This window comes from Phalangium opilio, unplaced genomic scaffold, assembly GCF_054372755.1.
Source record: "Phalangium opilio isolate 3A_F unplaced genomic scaffold, DU_Popi_V2 ptg000070l_1, whole genome shotgun sequence".
In the NCBI taxonomy this organism is placed as follows: domain Eukaryota; kingdom Metazoa; phylum Arthropoda; class Arachnida; order Opiliones; family Phalangiidae; genus Phalangium; species Phalangium opilio.
The window spans coordinates 1,185,274-1,205,444 of NW_028324182.1; the positions used below are offsets into that span (position 1 = coordinate 1,185,274).

Sequence of the window (20,171 nt, forward strand, 5' to 3'; positions counted from 1 at the left end):
AAATTTTTAGTAAGCTGCCGTTGTTACGATGTAACTTTTCTTAGCGTCCTTAATTATTCGTAGTTCACTCAACAATTTCAATAATATATTTTACAATTCTTCCAGTTGTACATATTTTTGGGATTATACATCTTGACTTTCCCAATAATTGTACGTCTAATGAAACGTAAATTGGGTAGCCTTGATCTTTCGTATTGGAACTTCATGGCGTTTGTAATGTGCTTTATTCAAATCGGTAATTAGCGAACAGCATAACCTTATAACACTCAACATAAATATGAATCCGTGATATAAATTCGATAGTGGACTTGTCAGAACGAGAAACCATCTCTATTGTGACTTTTTTCATAACCCGAATCGACCAAGGACTCTCGTAGTTTGCCGTGCCTGATATGTTTTCCAGTTTAGAGTAGAAATATTTAAACGAACATATCGCTGCACTCTCTTTGTATCTCATGGATAATAGACCCCTAAGGCATACTCATGTTTATGGAAGGAATTATAGGGCTATGAGGGCACTAAAAATGAATATCAAAGAAATTTCTCACAACCCTGAATTTTTGGAAAGTACCAGATATTCTGGCAAAAATGTGACGTATTTAAACATATTTTGTAGAACTTAGTGACCAAAGTCAGTTTAATTAGGTGTCACCACTACCGAGTTCAATCTAGTAATACGTAGCTCTTCTTCTACGAAAGATAGGAACTATGTTTTGTACAGACCACTACAGAACAAAAGTTACGTACTGATAAGATGGAAACACCAGTATTTGACAACCCTTTAGCAGAGCTTTTATTTTTATCATCCTTTCTAAGTAACCATTTGTGATCTATTTGTGGAAGGTCTCTTTCTCCTTTTTAACGTCAGCACTTTCAAGATATCGGGCGCCAAATTTTCACGAGATATATTTATTCCCCTGGTGGCTCCGCTCTTGGTTTAAGCATACTTGGACATGGCTTGTTTCTTTAATTTGAAAATATTTGTTTAGTGTCAATCATTTAATCGTGGCTTCGTGGGGTATATCTCCCGCTAGCTCCGACCTGTATAATTGGATCACGCTAAAGTTTTCCACTCATTACATTACTGATGTTGTCACGTTTCGAAAGAAAAACAAGGCGTACGATGAACAGGTTTTTAACCATGGGGTTGTAAGCGAACATCCAGTAACTGTGACATCATATCACGTGTCAAGGGTGATCAAATTAAAAACGAGCTCTTGAATTCGCGATTTCGGGGAAAAATACAGAACGAACCTCGCTCCGGCAATCGAGGAGATGATCATTTTCAATTGTTGTATTTCATACCATAAGTTTATAAGATATGTTACATAAGTATGACACTACCTAAACTTCGTAATGCTAGAGACTTACTGAGAGCTAGTTCGAGAACGACAAGCGAGAATTGACCTCAGTAACCAGTGACAAACTTATGGAATATTTATGTGAATATGGTCATACTAAGAGTACATTAAAATAAAGACTTCCACGGCGGTTGCGTCTCATTGATCACGTGTAATTTTATACCAGGTTTAGATGAGACAGATAATAGGCTGCAGGCGCTTAGAAGTGTCTTCTAATGAAGTCATTCAGACATAAATACACGAGTCTAATACACGTGTACTTCTACTTTTACAGATAAACTGAAGAAGGAATTTATCGGCTCTACTATTATAGTCTTCATTCTTTTTATTGGATGTACACTTAAAATTTACGGATCCACATTATCGGCCAGTGTTAACACGCAGGAATCAAATAAACCCATAAACACAGCTAAAGAGTTAATTGAAGGAATTCAGTATCGAAATCTAACTATTGGAATTTACAAGCCCTTTCTGAGTATAATAATTAAAACTTTGGAGGTAGAAACTTTAAGCATAATACTATAATACTCTTCATATGTATGGGCTAAATGCACATATGCCCCAATGCGCAACAGTATGGGTGCGTCTTCTGGTGGCTGATTTGCTGAAAACCAAAGCAATTGTCTACTGTGACCTTCATCGAGATCCCCGCCCGTATAATCCGACTCGATGATGAAAGGAAAATCACTTTTAAATGAAGATGGCGCTGGAGTCTGTTTAATCTAGTCTGGCAAGGACAAGTTCGATAATATACGCCCATATTTACGAAGAGTATAATAGTGTTCTAAATTAACGTAAAAATGTGTATATGCGAAATATAGATCATTCAAAATTTTTCATTGAAGAGCTCGACTAGAGCTGACCTACGGTATTTGGCCCACATTTTGAAAATAAATGGAAATAAGAGTGGATATTCCGAAAAGGAAGCTTCGGAAGCGATTCACAAGACGAATTACGCTTACTTAACGATACCGGATTATTTGTACAACCAAATGTATGCAAATGGTGAAGAGATGTCGCTTAAAAACATACATTTCCCAAAAGAGCCACTACTTTCAATGAACATGGCCGCGGCTTACTCAAAGTCTTTCAAGTATAAAGATACTATTAGCGAAACGTAAGTAGCCAAGGGCCTTGATTTTGCTTACAATGTCTATTAAAATATGATACTCGAAACAAAGCAAGCTGATTATATAGACAGAAACGTTTTTAAACACTGATCATACTTTAAAACCTCGACCAATTTATGAAAACATGGAGTGATTGCTGGGTTCATACGAAATTTTCCTAGCCTAATTCTTTCCAATTTCCTTGGCTACTTTAAGGCGTTTAGCAGATCCCCCAATCTACCCATTGAATCGAAATGCGCCAAATTAGGTACAGTACGAAATTAGCGGAACGGCGGGTTTCCGAGCCTCTTGGATTTATGTACAACTTCAATTTAAATAATCTATATTTAGCGAAAAAAATGAAGTTATTCACAAATGCAAAGCAACTTTTGTATTGGAATTTCAAATAAGTAGTGACATTGATATTCATTATCGGCATTTAATATCACACTAGGATAATTTTATTATTTTCTCTTGTGTTAATCTAGGCTATTTAAGGTTAGGTTGAGAAAAGTCCCGTAGGGTTCACGTAGATTAGTTACGTTCAAAATAATTTGATGCCTTTTCCTAAATATTGTTGCTTACAATTAGTTCACCAATAATTTGACGCTTTTTTCCCCAATATTGTTGCTTATATAATTTGACGCCTGGGTTGTGTTCGTCTGTACTATATTTAGAGAATCAACATAAAAATACAATGTAATCGGTATTGACATTGCTTGATAGATTATATAAAAAGGCTTCGTTTGCCCAAGCCTTAAAAACAAAACGATAAGAGTTTTTCCAGTTGACTGAAGCGTGGATATTATTTCTTTTCTATTGAGTTTTAAAGACCATCTCTATTTTACTACTCTTAAGAATTTAATTCAATCACCTGATTTTACTGCTAATGGATTAGTTTCCTATAAATTAATTGAAATAAAAAATTACTTATCTCAGATTTTTCAACATCAATTCCATTTTCCGGAAACATTTTATCGTGCAGCTATTATTTTGAGGGAAAACGTGCAAATTTAATCAAATTGACACTCTTTTTTAATTACCGGGAATTTTAATTTCAAAGGGTTTTAAACACATAAAGTTTTCATAATGTTGTCAACTAAACAGCAACTCAACCAACACTTCTAAAATCTTCCCCACAAGTACTGATATACACAGTTCAATAATTGTCACTGTGCTTAAAGAAACGGACCCCTTTATCAAATATAAAATAGACATGGTCTTTAAAACTCAATAGAAAAGAAATAATATCCACGCTTCAGTCAACTGGAAAAACTCTTATCGTTTTGTTTTTAAGGCTTGGGCAAACGAAGCCTTTTTATATAATATCTGTTCCTTCAGCCTTAATTTGTATTAATTAAATTTTATTTTTCACGCGATGCTTTCCAGCACTGGTTGCCAGGTGGCGCTAGTATCTACTTGTCTACTTTTTAGTATAGGGAGTTGACAATCCTATAGAGCGACGAATGTTTTTCACGCGCATCCTTTATCAATGGTCAAGCCATCACAACTTCGGAAAAATTTACTGGTCAACCGTCCGGTGACCCCATTAATTTTAAATAAAATTATGGAACATTTTCAATATTTATTGGACAATGTCCAGTGTCCTGTGCTTATTTACGGCCCGAGATAGTTTCACGTATCCTGACCTGGGCCGGAAATAAAAACAGCACACTAAACTTTGTCCAATAAAATGTTTAACTGACCCATAATTTAGAAAATCGCGTCAGGGATTTTCTATTTACACTCAATCCTAACACTTAATGTTAATTTCTACGGAGCTTAACATAACCACGTGAAAAGAATTTTCAGAGTTAGACCCAAGGTTTCGCAACCAAGGGTGTGCACTTTTTTCACAACAAAACTTTACAGCAATAGATTAGCAAAGGCACATCTCTCAGTGTAAAGTTTAGTTAACCATTTTGTATAGGTTTCAAAAAACGTTATTTCAAAATCATGCGCCAGCACGCTCACATTTCATTGAAAGTTTGTTATTTAAGAATTTTCCCTTCTATATACTAAGAATCTTCATCAAACATTGACAACGAGCATTCCAAGACTCGAACCTGCAATGTTTTGCCTCGAATGCAAACGCGTTATCCATAACGCCACATGCCCGTATTTGTAACAACAAAAAAAATTATCCAAACATTGTATTTATAGGATTATTTCTTTTATGATGTCTAAAAGATCTGTAAAAATAAACACCGAGCTTGCCAGGACTCGAACCTGCAATCTTCTGCTCCGTAGGCAGAAGCGTTATCCTATTCGCCACAAACCCGTTGGAGGCAGAACATAATACTATGCAAACAGTGTAATATATGTAACGGTTTTACCATGATTTATAAATTAATTAAAATAAAATACTTAGACTCAATTGTTCTTAATCAAACTTCAGAAGTTCAACATTCCATAGTTGCTTGATATTTCAAAAGTGTTCCTAACCTTAACTTCGCAGTAGTTTCTGAGTTATTCGATGGAGTGGAACACCAAAAATCCCATGCTCTTTCTATGGGACGCTAAGCCTAAAATCTGTGAATTATTTCTTTAACATTACGGGAGGGTGTGGGTTCTTATCTAGAAGGGCCTACCGGCCCTCTAGAATTAGAAGTGATTCCCTTAATTGTTATAATAATTTAGATTTTGAATGCAAATTGAGGAATAGATCAACGTTTTTCTTCAATGATTTTCGTAGATGGGAATTATTTTACAAAAATTCGTTTCAATTATCATTAAAGCTTAATATCTAATGAACTGATTCGAAGTACAGTTTATTTTACATTACCCATAAAATTATATAATAATAAATAATTTTGATTGTATGACTCCACCATTTCCACTCGGGTTCTATTTTTTTAAATCAATTTATCAATGCAATCAATCATGTAATGTTAAATTATCGGTCAGTACTGATGAAGCCCGCATTTTCGTAAACGGCCCAAGATGCTGGGTTTCGGTTGAATTAAAAGTATGGGAAACCCGAAAAATAACAAGATGTATTCTGCTGCCGCAAATTTGTACTATAAACGAACATTAGTTAAAAATACAATAACATCGGAACAATTTACTGTAGTTTAGTAAATTTTTAAGGAGTAAGGATTAAATTTTCCAAATTATGCATTTTACTGCTCAGTTTTAACAGGCGTTGCCCAACATCCCATCCCAAACATTCAACCACTAACATTTATTCACGAATACCGATTTCGATAAGTTACAATATTAATCTAATCTTTAAACTAAATGCAACCCTTCGATTGTTTGAAGAATGAAGCAAAATGTCGATGTTCCTTATTAGTTTGCGCTACTTATCGCTGTCAGTTTACCGTTAGTATCGGTCAGTTGTTTCATCTCACTAAATCGTAGCATGTTGTTTTGCATTGATGTTCTTTATGAGTCACCGACTGTACAACTTTCTACTCCTTAAAAATTTACTAAACTCTATGGCTATGAGGTTTTTTTGTTTTAGCTGGCAACCACTAATTTGCAATAATCATCCTATCTTGAACTTAATTCCTACTGTTTTAGACGAAATCAACATGCTGTGATTTATGCAAACTAGCAAGTGTTAGGTTCAAGTAACTTCCAAATGGGTTGGCGTACGACAAAATGTCATCCCACAGTTTCGCCTTATATTGGCCCCAGGAATCCAAATACTTTCGCTCCTACGTCCATTTCAGATACACCCTGTATATTTCTAAGTCTTCATTTACCGTGTCTTTTCGCTTATCTTAAATCATTACTCGCTAGATTTGAGTAACTAATGGTAATAAAATTTTTATACCATAGTTTGTCCCGAATGATATCTTCCGGAATCATGCAAAAGGTAACTGCACCTCCAACGTTTCTAACTGTAGACGAAAAGGAATCGCAAAATATACTATACATCGATATAGCGGATTTATATATTCTAATCGTTTCTCTTTTAATTGTATACTGTTTCGGTTGTTTCAATATATTCGTAGAACTTTTATATTTTTACGCATAAAAGAGAAAGCGAGGGTCAAATACGAAGGACACTAGGGTAACTGTCACACAAAGAGAGAGGAGAAATTACAAAGTGCTTTAGACTGAATGATGCATTTAAATAAAAAAAGTGGGGCGAATACCCAAGGCATTATGCTTCACTCAATGTGAGATATGCCAGTTTTTTTGTATTGGAAGTTGGAACCCTGAAAGTTAATGTTCTACCTAATTAGAAAACTACCCCATATGGCTATATAAAATAAAACCGTACACTTTTTTGACACAAGTTACAATGCGTTTACACTTTTTCGATCCCAGTATCAGTATTTTAGTTACTTATTATTTTAGTAACATTTACGTAGTTTAAATATGATCGCATTTCAGTATTTTGATTAATATTTGAAGTAGTGTTTTTACTAATATTTTCGTATTTTAACCAAAAACACTATTTTGATTGATATTTCAAGTAGTGTTTTTAGTAATATTTTCGTACTTTAACTAAAATCAGTATACTTTCCTGTATTATTCGTATGAAGTATGGTATTTTATTGATAATTGCAAAAATCATTGTTTAAAAACCTTGTCAATATTTGTTCTTATTCACCAAATAGTATTTTAACCAGTATAATTCATAATTATGTCAAAAAGTACTTAAGTAACGTGTTTAATAGAAAGTCAATATTTGTGTTGATTAGGGTTTTACTCGATTACAGATCTGTTTCGTTAAAATCTTAACAATAATTGTGTATATTTTTCAATTGATATTCTAAACTATGTAAAACTTTGCTTAACTGAATTAAACGTTCTTGAAAAACTGGTTATTTTAGTATATTAAGCTTGTAAACAGAGGTGTCTATATATCCTCCAAATAATGATCAATAAATTGCACTATATGCGATACTACACAAAAAATATCATCACTGCAAGTTACAATGCTTACCAAAATGTATATATGCCTTTACAATGGAGGGACTCGGGAAGGAGAAGAATTATAAATTAACAGGGAACTAAATTGTGTGTTTGATGATAATAATAAAAATAATCATATAGAAATAGAATGATAAGGTTATTGGTAAGACTGGTAATGTATTGATGGCAAAGGTTAAAATAAAGGTGATCTAGAGTATTTTGGCATCTTTGGGTAAATCGTAGAACATCGATTGCACATTTTTGAAGAGAACACGTGGAGACTCGAATTCCGTAATTCGGCCCTGATCGAGAACGATCACCCTATTAAGAGTTAAATGATGACAAATTAGCCAATCATTTTACGCTAATTTAATAGGTTGTCAAACTATCTTGTCGTAGTCCAAGATGGTGTTTATTCTGTGCGCGATGGTAATGATGGTGGAGTCGGCGAAATCTTTCTTGACAGTCTCTTGAATGAGATCGTCGGTATTCATGTCGAACGAGGCAGTCGCTTCGTCCAGGATCAGGATCTTGGTGTTCCTCAACAAGGCGCGAGCCAAGCAGACCAGCTGACGCAGTCCGACGCTCGGTCACTGGGTGATCGAATCCCTGCTCGAGTGAGGCCACAAAGGATTTCAGGTGAGAGTGTTCCAGGGCTGCCCAAAGTCGCTGGTCATCTTGTTAACCAAAGGGACCCAGGTTCAGTCTGAGTGTTCCCTAGAAGAGGACGTGCTATTGGGGGATGATGGTCAGCCGCGACCTCAAACCTGACAAGCCCAATCTCCCCAGCACCACCCCATCTATGACGATCTGACCTCGCATCGCATCGATGAGACGGAAGAGTGCCAGGGTCAGCGACGACTTTCTTGCGCCTGACGCCCCACCACGCCCACCTTCTCTCTGGCTTCGATATTGATATCTATGTCCTTCAAGACCAAATCCATTAATTCTGGGTATCTGGTGCAGTAGTGGTGGAATGCGATGTATATATAAATAAAACTATATTTCTTAGTTCTTGTTCAGTCACTTCGAACAGTGCACTTGTTTTCGGGTTAATTTCCATACCTATTGCGGTATTTAGTCTTTGAGAGGAATCTATAATGCTAGTGAAATGATCATTTAACTGTTTTGGGGTGATACTATCCGGGATCAGTTTTTGTTTCTGTTTCCTATTTGATACTTGATTAATTTTCCTCCACTTGGCCTTACCGTTTGTGGCGTTTGCAAATTTTTTACTTAGATATGAGCAGCGGGCATTTCAAGTTTGATTGTTACAATAATTCCGGTATGTAGTGTACTTTTTTATGTTTTCGGTCGTTCGGTATCGTATTGAGTTTTTGTGCATTTTTTGCTTTTTTTACCTCTCCGAGTGACGTATGTCACGGAGAGGTTCTGAAACGATCGTGCGTGTCTGTGTGTCTGTGTGTGTGTCTGTCTGTAGTTAGACCCAAGGGGATCGCGTTCGCAGTTTGCAAATCGGAGAAAATGTGTTCTCAATTTCCGGACCGCATTTACAGTTCCCGGAAATTTGGAAAATTGTATTCCACTTTAAATGGCTATTACTCCAATGTCTGTCTATCTCCACCATCCTGTAGTTCCCACACGAACCAGTCTGTATTTACTAGCTTCTAAACACAATCATCATCTGGTCTTTTGTCCATCTCACACGGACACCAGCCTGTAAACACTAGCTTCTAATCACCCCCATCCTCTGCTCTTTGTCCATCCCACATGGACACCAGTCTGTACAAACATGCTTCTACACACCACCATCTTCTGGTCTTTGTCTATCCCACATGGACACCAGTCTGTACACACTGGCTTCTAATCACCACCACCTTCTGGTCTTTATCCATCCCACATGGACACCAGTCTGTACATACTCTACTCCATCTTCATTAAGGTGAAGACGTACGCGGCGATCGGCTACGGTTACGAGAAACGTCTAGCCTTCCAATGGCGGGGTCCTCCTCCAAAGGTTCACGCAATTGCGATGTTCTTATCTACAGCTGCGATTCGAATAATTTATATACTTCCTTTTTGAGTAAGGCGAAGCAACAGGCGTATGCTTCATTTCAAACGTCAATATTAGTCAAGTCTCTCAAGAATGTTTAATTGTTCTTTTTCAAAACGATGTAACGCTCACTAAGGCGAACAAATAAGAAGAAAATATTAAATATTAATTATATTTATTTTTATATTTAAGATAATCTAGTTTCTCAACTCAAAATTAATACGGAAAGAGTTAAAAAGCAGTCTATGTTTTTGTCTGTGTGTGTCCGTCCATGTTACACTAGTGCGCCGCGTTAGAAGTTCGCCTTGTGATGATGTGTAAAGAAATCCTACAGAACCTTAATATTCACTTTTTCCATAATATAAAGTTAATATGTGGAAATATTTTTCGTAATTACGATGCATTTAGTACTTTTTTAGCTTTAAAGCACTGTTTCATTTTGATATTCCAAGGATATTTTTTAATATTATTATTTGAAATGGCTGTTTATATATTACTTAAGCTATACTACATCTGTATATAGAATAGTCCTTGCTTTAGTGATTGCAAGAAGAACGCCAAGGCTTGTACTCTGTTAAAGGTTCAGAGGGAGCCGAAAGTTCAATACACGTTTAAATTATCAGGTTTAGATTTTATAATAGAAGAATAGGTCATGGTGGCAATTAGATCAGTGAAAGGTCTTATGGTAAACGGGTTATATAGCTACAGAGTTATCATACTTTTTGTAGTGCGCATTCACTTTTAGTGCGTCTAGCCCGAGGGGTGGGACGTTTTGGAAAAAATGTACGGGATTTCGAAATCCAATTAGATTTCTTCGAATTTCGTTTGATTTCATCGGATTTCGTTTGATTTCGTCGGATTTTGTTTGATTTCAGAATTCGATAAAATCCAATGGATTTCATCGAATTTTGAGATTTTTCCCGTGATTCCGTCGGATATTGCTATTTTTACCGTGGTTTCGACAGATATTGCGATGTTTCCCTTGATTTCCTCGGATTTTGAGGTTTTTCCCCGTGATTTCGTCGGATTTTGTGATTTCTTATGATTTTGGATTTCGTGAATTTTGTAATGGATTTCACGATTTCTTTACTGATTTTGTGATTTCGCTTCTGATTTCGTGATTTCTATGTTGATTTCGTGATTTCTTTGTTGATTTTGTGATTTTTTTTACTGATTTTATGATTTCTTTACTGATTTTGTGATTTCGTTGCTAATTTCGGATTTTTTATTTGATTTCGAAATCAGCATTGATTTCGGATTTCTTAAATTGGATTTCACGGGTAGCGTACGGGATTTCATGAATGACCGACCCCTCGGTCTAGCCACAAATCAAATTTGGTGTTATTTAAGGTTAACACTCATGTTGGCAAACTAAGAATATTATTGAGGTGAGACAAGACGACAGTGTTTACACTGCAAACCAGTTGTGAGTATAGCTATGAGTATATAGGGTAAATAGCTGAAGCGTAGACAATTGGGCCTTTACAAACACATAAAGGTTATATCTCTCAAAATTTATACACTTCATTTCCTGTTCTTTTCCCCATTGACTGATTTCATGTTTCCAAGGCACATTCTTCTTGGATGTAAAATGTCGTCTGCTTTACTGTATATTCGCTATGCTTGGAATACTGCTTCAATAATACGTAAATGTTTACTTCAAAAAGAGAAATAATTCGATGCCTAGGTAAATAAGTTTGTAGTAGTAGACTTCTTGACTCGGAGAGGTAATATTTTGGTTTTTCCAACTTGTTAAATGTTGTTCCTTCTTGTTGGGCGCGGCATTTAATTTTTTCGGTCTTCATTTACCAAACATGTTAGTATTAAGGGATAGAAATAATTTTAAAAGCACTTTCTTTCAATTTAAGACTATACCTTTTTGAACTAAAATTGCGTTTACACAATAAAGTTAACTTGGTGGAAACGCAGCTCCTGGCTCATTTTGTCGAATTCCATTCGACCGTATGTCCCATTCAACCGAATCCCATTGAACCGAATATATCGCCAAAATGTGGCGTTTTTATGGGCTTAAAATTTTCAGTGCTATTTATTGATATATTTGTAATGCCGTTTTTTGCCACATCGTATATAAATGGTGATGGTGGGTGTAGTGGTGTTGGTGGTAGTCGTTTTTCGCGATTTGGAATGTGGTCAGAGTTAGCCAAAGAAATGGTTATGTCAGAGCTAACCGAAGAAATGGTTATTTGTGTTAATGTGAGAGAATTGTGGTGACGTGATATTTTTCGTTCGTGTATTTTTTAAAAGGGTGGGGATTATAATAGTAAGTTTAAGCATTGCATTTAGGCCTAATTGTACAGGTAAGGTTAAGCTTTGTGAATTAGGGTTTACGTTTGCTCGATGTATTTAAAGCTAGAGAGAGAGAGACGATTTTATTATGGCCTTAATTTAAATGGAAGGTTTAATACTCCCTTTAAAATTCCGGTCACCCGTGGACAATAATGGTTTGACGCTTTCAATCACGCTCCCCTATTTCAAGATTGAAAGAAATCGAGGGGAATTTTTAAAAAGCAAAAGCAAGTATTTACCGACGTTATATTTTGAATGGTATTAAGACGGTGTTTATTATTAGAATTTACGTGTATTTCTCCTCAAATCGAGAAGAATTTGAAAAGAAAAAAACAAAAGTAAATTTATTGAAGTAAGGATTAGGGGGTTATAATTTTTTGTTAGGGCATCGAGGGGCTTTCCACTGTGATTATCTGTACTTCTTTTAATGGGTATTTCGTTTTACCACTGTTAAAGGATGCGCATCGTTACTGAAGTAAAAAAATCAGTAATAATTTTAAAACAGTAGCGCCTCCTCCTGTTAAGTACGGTACGATGTGGCTTCTATTACGAGCTCTGGGTCGTTCTTGTTTCCTCTCAAACTATCATAGATGGCGGAACTATCAATTCTTCTTGCTAAATTTTAGACTGGCATTAAGTTATTAGATAGATTTTTTCCCTCTCAACAAATCATAGACGGTGAAACTATAGAATCTTCCATCTATATGTTAGAGTGGCTCTCCTTGAGATTTTTTCCCTATCAAATCAAATTGAAATCTTTAGAAACGACAGAATTAATCGATTATTTCATTTCCGGACTTTAAATTTGACTGTTTTCGATCAAACTGATTTGGTCTCTACTTAATTTTACTCTGTTTCATCGATTCCTGATATTTTCTGATTTTGTAGAATTTCGAATATTTTCATATAATCATATATTTTGCATAACCTCATTTCTCAAGTTTGACTTTAAACTGTCTATAGTTCAAAAGGTACTATCTATCTATACCTATCCAAACTTATTCGCCCCTAATTTAATCTAAACCATCTACTATAAACGGTTAACTAATAATAATTAAAAGGAAAAATTGCAATTAACTGTGCGTAAAAAAATCAGAAAATATACACTTTAATTTATGTACTTCTACATTTGGATGATTTCGTGGAATCGTGTCACGTAACGGGTGGTCCTTCCTCCTCGAGTCGTCTTTCACAGTTTGAAGTAACTAATGGTAATAAAATTTTTATACCATAGTTTGTCCCGAATGATATCTTCCGGAATCATGCAAAAGGTAACTGCACCTCCAACGTTTCTAACTGTAGACGAAAAGGAATCGCAAAATATACTATACATCGATATAGCGGATTTATATATTCTAATCGTTTCTCTTTTAATTGTATACTGTTTCGGTTGTTTCAATATATTCGTAGAACTTTTATATTTTTACGCATAAAAGAGAAAGCGAGGGTCAAATACGAAGGACACTAGGGTAACTGTCACACAAAGAGAGAGGAGAAATTACAAAGTGCTTTAGACTGAATGATGCATTTAAATAAAAAAAGTGGGGCGAATACCCAAGGCATTATGCTTCACTCAATGTGAGATATGCCAGTTTTTTTGTATTGGAAGTTGGAACCCTGAAAGTTAATGTTCTACCTAATTAGAAAACTACCCCATATGGCTATATAAAATAAAACCGTACACTTTTTTGACACAAGTTACAATGCGTTTACACTTTTTCGATCCCAGTATCAGTATTTTAGTTACTTATTATTTTAGTAACATTTACGTAGTTTAAATATGATCGCATTTCAGTATTTTGATTAATATTTGAAGTAGTGTTTTTACTAATATTTTCGTATTTTAACCAAAAACACTATTTTGATTGATATTTCAAGTAGTGTTTTTAGTAATATTTTCGTACTTTAACTAAAATCAGTATACTTTCCTGTATTATTCGTATGAAGTATGGTATTTTATTGATAATTGCAAAAATCATTGTTTAAAAACCTTGTCAATATTTGTTCTTATTCACCAAATAGTATTTTAACCAGTATAATTCATAATTATGTCAAAAAGTACTTAAGTAACGTGTTTAATAGAAAGTCAATATTTGTGTTGATTAGGGTTTTACTCGATTACAGATCTGTTTCGTTAAAATCTTAACAATAATTGTGTATATTTTTCAATTGATATTCTAAACTATGTAAAACTTTGCTTAACTGAATTAAACGTTCTTGAAAAACTGGTTATTTTAGTATATTAAGCTTGTAAACAGAGGTGTCTATATATCCTCCAAATAATGATCAATAAATTGCACTATATGCGATACTACACAAAAAATATCATCACTGCAAGTTACAATGCTTACCAAAATGTATATATGCCTTTACAATGGAGGGACTCGGGAAGGAGAAGAATTATAAATTAACAGGGAACTAAATTGTGTGTTTGATGATAATAATAAAAATAATCATATAGAAATAGAATGATAAGGTTATTGGTAAGACTGGTAATGTATTGATGGCAAAGGTTAAAATAAAGGTGATCTAGAGTATTTTGGCATCTTTGGGTAAATCGTAGAACATCGATTGCACATTTTTGAAGAGAACACGTGGAGACTCGAATTCCGTAATTCGGCCCTGATCGAGAACGATCACCCTATTAAGAGTTAAATGATGACAAATTAGCCAATCATTTTACGCTAATTTAATAGGTTGTCAAACTATCTTGTCGTAGTCCAAGATGGTGTTTATTCTGTGCGCGATGGTAATGATGGTGGAGTCGGCGAAATCTTTCTTGACAGTCTCTTGAATGAGATCGTCGGTATTCATGTCGAACGAGGCAGTCGCTTCGTCCAGGATCAGGATCTTGGTGTTCCTCAACAAGGCGCGAGCCAAGCAGACCAGCTGACGCAGTCCGACGCTCGGTCACTGGGTGATCGAATCCCTGCTCGAGTGAGGCCACAAAGGATTTCAGGTGAGAGTGTTCCAGGGCTGCCCAAAGTCGCTGGTCATCTTGTTAACCAAAGGGACCCAGGTTCAGTCTGAGTGTTCCCTAGAAGAGGACGTGCTATTGGGGGATGATGGTCAGCCGCGACCTCAAACCTGACAAGCCCAATCTCCCCAGCACCACCCCATCTATGACGATCTGACCTCGCATCGCATCGATGAGACGGAAGAGTGCCAGGGTCAGCGACGACTTTCTTGCGCCTGACGCCCCACCACGCCCACCTTCTCTCTGGCTTCGATATTGATATCTATGTCCTTCAAGACCAAATCCATTAATTCTGGGTATCTGGTGCAGTAGTGGTGGAATGCGATGTATATATAAATAAAACTATATTTCTTAGTTCTTGTTCAGTCACTTCGAACAGTGCACTTGTTTTCGGGTTAATTTCCATACCTATTGCGGTATTTAGTCTTTGAGAGGAATCTATAATGCTAGTGAAATGATCATTTAACTGTTTTGGGGTGATACTATCCGGGATCAGTTTTTGTTTCTGTTTCCTATTTGATACTTGATTAATTTTCCTCCACTTGGCCTTACCGTTTGTGGCGTTTGCAAATTTTTTACTTAGATATGAGCAGCGGGCATTTCAAGTTTGATTGTTACAATAATTCCGGTATGTAGTGTACTTTTTTATGTTTTCGGTCGTTCGGTATCGTATTGAGTTTTTGTGCATTTTTTGCTTTTTTTACCTCTCCGAGTGACGTATGTCACGGAGAGGTTCTGAAACGATCGTGCGTGTCTGTGTGTCTGTGTGTGTGTCTGTCTGTAGTTAGACCCAAGGGGATCGCGTTCGCAGTTTGCAAATCGGAGAAAATGTGTTCTCAATTTCCGGACCGCATTTACAGTTCCCGGAAATTTGGAAAATTGTATTCCACTTTAAATGGCTATTACTCCAATGTCTGTCTATCTCCACCATCCTGTAGTTCCCACACGAACCAGTCTGTATTTACTAGCTTCTAAACACAATCATCATCTGGTCTTTTGTCCATCTCACACGGACACCAGCCTGTAAACACTAGCTTCTAATCACCCCCATCCTCTGCTCTTTGTCCATCCCACATGGACACCAGTCTGTACAAACATGCTTCTACACACCACCATCTTCTGGTCTTTGTCTATCCCACATGGACACCAGTCTGTACACACTGGCTTCTAATCACCACCACCTTCTGGTCTTTATCCATCCCACATGGACACCAGTCTGTACATACTCTACTCCATCTTCATTAAGGTGAAGACGTACGCGGCGATCGGCTACGGTTACGAGAAACGTCTAGCCTTCCAATGGCGGGGTCCTCCTCCAAAGGTTCACGCAATTGCGATGTTCTTATCTACAGCTGCGATTCGAATAATTTATATACTTCCTTTTTGAGTAAGGCGAAGCAACAGGCGTATGCTTCATTTCAAACGTCAATATTAGTCAAGTCTCTCAAGAATGTTTAATTGTTCTTTTTCAAAACGATGTAACGCTCACTAAGGCGAACAAATAAGAAGAAAATATTAAATATTAATTATATTTATTTTTATATTTAAGATAATCTAGTTTCTCAACTCAAAATTAATACGGAAAGAGTTAAAAAGCAGTCTATGTTTTTGTCTGTGTGTGTCCGTCCATGTTACACTAGTGCGCCGCGTTAGAAGTTCGCCTTGTGATGATGTGTAAAGAAATCCTACAGAACCTTAATATTCACTTTTTCCATAATATAAAGTTAATATGTGGAAATATTTTTCGTAATTACGATGCATTTAGTACTTTTTTAGCTTTAAAGCACTGTTTCATTTTGATATTCCAAGGATATTTTTTAATATTATTATTTGAAATGGCTGTTTATATATTACTTAAGCTATACTACATCTGTATATAGAATAGTCCTTGCTTTAGTGATTGCAAGAAGAACGCCAAGGCTTGTACTCTGTTAAAGGTTCAGAGGGAGCCGAAAGTTCAATACACGTTTAAATTATCAGGTTTAGATTTTATAATAGAAGAATAGGTCATGGTGGCAATTAGATCAGTGAAAGGTCTTATGGTAAACGGGTTATATAGCTACAGAGTTATCATACTTTTTGTAGTGCGCATTCACTTTTAGTGCGTCTAGCCCGAGGGGTGGGACGTTTTGGAAAAAATGTACGGGATTTCGAAATCCAATTAGATTTCTTCGAATTTCGTTTGATTTCATCGGATTTCGTTTGATTTCGTCGGATTTTGTTTGATTTCAGAATTCGATAAAATCCAATGGATTTCATCGAATTTTGAGATTTTTCCCGTGATTCCGTCGGATATTGCTATTTTTACCGTGGTTTCGACAGATATTGCGATGTTTCCCTTGATTTCCTCGGATTTTGAGGTTTTTCCCCGTGATTTCGTCGGATTTTGTGATTTCTTATGATTTTGGATTTCGTGAATTTTGTAATGGATTTCACGATTTCTTTACTGATTTTGTGATTTCGCTTCTGATTTCGTGATTTCTATGTTGATTTCGTGATTTCTTTGTTGATTTTGTGATTTTTTTTACTGATTTTATGATTTCTTTACTGATTTTGTGATTTCGTTGCTAATTTCGGATTTTTTATTTGATTTCGAAATCAGCATTGATTTCGGATTTCTTAAATTGGATTTCACGGGTAGCGTACGGGATTTCATGAATGACCGACCCCTCGGTCTAGCCACAAATCAAATTTGGTGTTATTTAAGGTTAACACTCATGTTGGCAAACTAAGAATATTATTGAGGTGAGACAAGACGACAGTGTTTACACTGCAAACCAGTTGTGAGTATAGCTATGAGTATATAGGGTAAATAGCTGAAGCGTAGACAATTGGGCCTTTACAAACACATAAAGGTTATATCTCTCAAAATTTATACACTTCATTTCCTGTTCTTTTCCCCATTGACTGATTTCATGTTTCCAAGGCACATTCTTCTTGGATGTAAAATGTCGTCTGCTTTACTGTATATTCGCTATGCTTGGAATACTGCTTCAATAATACGTAAATGTTTACTTCAAAAAGAGAAATAATTCGATGCCTAGGTAAATAAGTTTGTAGTAGTAGACTTCTTGACTCGGAGAGGTAATATTTTGGTTTTTCCAACTTGTTAAATGTTGTTCCTTCTTGTTGGGCGCGGCATTTAATTTTTTCGGTCTTCATTTACCAAACATGTTAGTATTAAGGGATAGAAATAATTTTAAAAGCACTTTCTTTCAATTTAAGACTATACCTTTTTGAACTAAAATTGCGTTTACACAATAAAGTTAACTTGGTGGAAACGCAGCTCCTGGCTCATTTTGTCGAATTCCATTCGACCGTATGTCCCATTCAACCGAATCCCATTGAACCGAATATATCGCCAAAATGTGGCGTTTTTATGGGCTTAAAATTTTCAGTGCTATTTATTGATATATTTGTAATGCCGTTTTTTGCCACATCGTATATAAATGGTGATGGTGGGTGTAGTGGTGTTGGTGGTAGTCGTTTTTCGCGATTTGGAATGTGGTCAGAGTTAGCCAAAGAAATGGTTATGTCAGAGCTAACCGAAGAAATGGTTATTTGTGTTAATGTGAGAGAATTGTGGTGACGTGATATTTTTCGTTCGTGTATTTTTTAAAAGGGTGGGGATTATAATAGTAAGTTTAAGCATTGCATTTAGGCCTAATTGTACAGGTAAGGTTAAGCTTTGTGAATTAGGGTTTACGTTTGCTCGATGTATTTAAAGCTAGAGAGAGAGAGACGATTTTATTATGGCCTTAATTTAAATGGAAGGTTTAATACTCCCTTTAAAATTCCGGTCACCCGTGGACAATAATGGTTTGACGCTTTCAATCACGCTCCCCTATTTCAAGATTGAAAGAAATCGAGGGGAATTTTTAAAAAGCAAAAGCAAGTATTTACCGACGTTATATTTTGAATGGTATTAAGACGGTGTTTATTATTAGAATTTACGTGTATTTCTCCTCAAATCGAGAAGAATTTGAAAAGAAAAAAACAAAAGTAAATTTATTGAAGTAAGGATTAGGGGGTTATAATTTTTTGTTAGGGCATCGAGGGGCTTTCCACTGTGATTATCTGTACTTCTTTTAATGGGTATTTCGTTTTACCACTGTTAAAGGATGCGCATCGTTACTGAAGTAAAAAAATCAGTAATAATTTTAAAACAGTAGCGCCTCCTCCTGTTAAGTACGGTACGATGTGGCTTCTATTACGAGCTCTGGGTCGTTCTTGTTTCCTCTCAAACTATCATAGATGGCGGAACTATCAATTCTTCTTGCTAAATTTTAGACTGGCATTAAGTTATTAGATAGATTTTTTCCCTCTCAACAAATCATAGACGGTGAAACTATAGAATCTTCCATCTATATGTTAGAGTGGCTCTCCTTGAGATTTTTTCCCTATCAAATCAAATTGAAATCTTTAGAAACGACAGAATTAATCGATTATTTCATTTCCGGACTTTAAATTTGACTGTTTTCGATCAAACTGATTTGGTCTCTACTTAATTTTACTCTGTTTCATCGATTCCTGATATTTTCTGATTTTGTAGAATTTCGAATATTTTCATATAATCATATATTTTGCATAACCTCATTTCTCAAGTTTGACTTTAAACTGTCTATAGTTCAAAAGGTACTATCTATCTATACCTATCCAAACTTATTCGCCCCTAATTTAATCTAAACCATCTACTATAAACGGTTAACTAATAATAATTAAAAGGAAAAATTGCAATTAACTGTGCGTAAAAAAATCAGAAAATATACACTTTAATTTATGTACTTCTACATTTGGATGATTTCGTGGAATCGTGTCACGTAACGGGTGGTCCTTCCTCCTCGAGTCGTCTTTCACAGTTTGAAGTAACTAATGGTAATAAAATTTTTATACCATAGTTTGTCCCGAATGATATCTTCCGGAATCATGCAAAAGGTAACTGCACCTCCAACGTTTCTAACTGTAGACGAAAAGGAATCGCAAAATATACTATACATCGATATAGCGGATTTATATATTCTAATCGTTTCTCTTTTAATTGTATACTGTTTCGGTTGTTTCAATATATTCGTAGAACTTTTATATTTTTACGCATAAAAGAGAAAGCGAGGGTCAAATACGAAGGACACTAGGGTAACTGTCACACAAAGAGAGAGGAGAAATTACAAAGTGCTTTAGACTGAATGATGCATTTAAATAAAAAAAGTGGGGCGAATACCCAAGGCATTATGCTTCACTCAATGTGAGATATGCCAGTTTTTTTGTATTGGAAGTTGGAACCCTGAAAGTTAATGTTCTACCTAATTAGAAAACTACCCCATATGGCTATATAAAATAAAACCGTACACTTTTTTGACACAAGTTACAATGCGTTTACACTTTTTCGATCCCAGTATCAGTATTTTAGTTACTTATTATTTTAGTAACATTTACGTAGTTTAAATATGATCGCATTTCAGTATTTTGATTAATATTTGAAGTAGTGTTTTTACTAATATTTTCGTATTTTAACCAAAAACACTATTTTGATT

The 20,171-nt window shown here is 35.5% G+C and overlaps 2 pseudogenes; both read right to left on the reverse strand.

The window, feature by feature from the left end:
• Window positions 1-7,722: 7,722 nt before the first annotated feature.
• On the reverse strand, window positions 7,723-12,996 carry LOC149660989 (ATP-binding cassette sub-family C member 1 pseudogene; annotated as a pseudogene).
• Window positions 12,997-14,192: 1,196 nt separating this feature from the next.
• On the reverse strand, window positions 14,193-19,637 carry LOC149660990 (ATP-binding cassette sub-family C member 1-like; annotated as a pseudogene).
• Window positions 19,638-20,171: the final 534 nt, after the last annotated feature.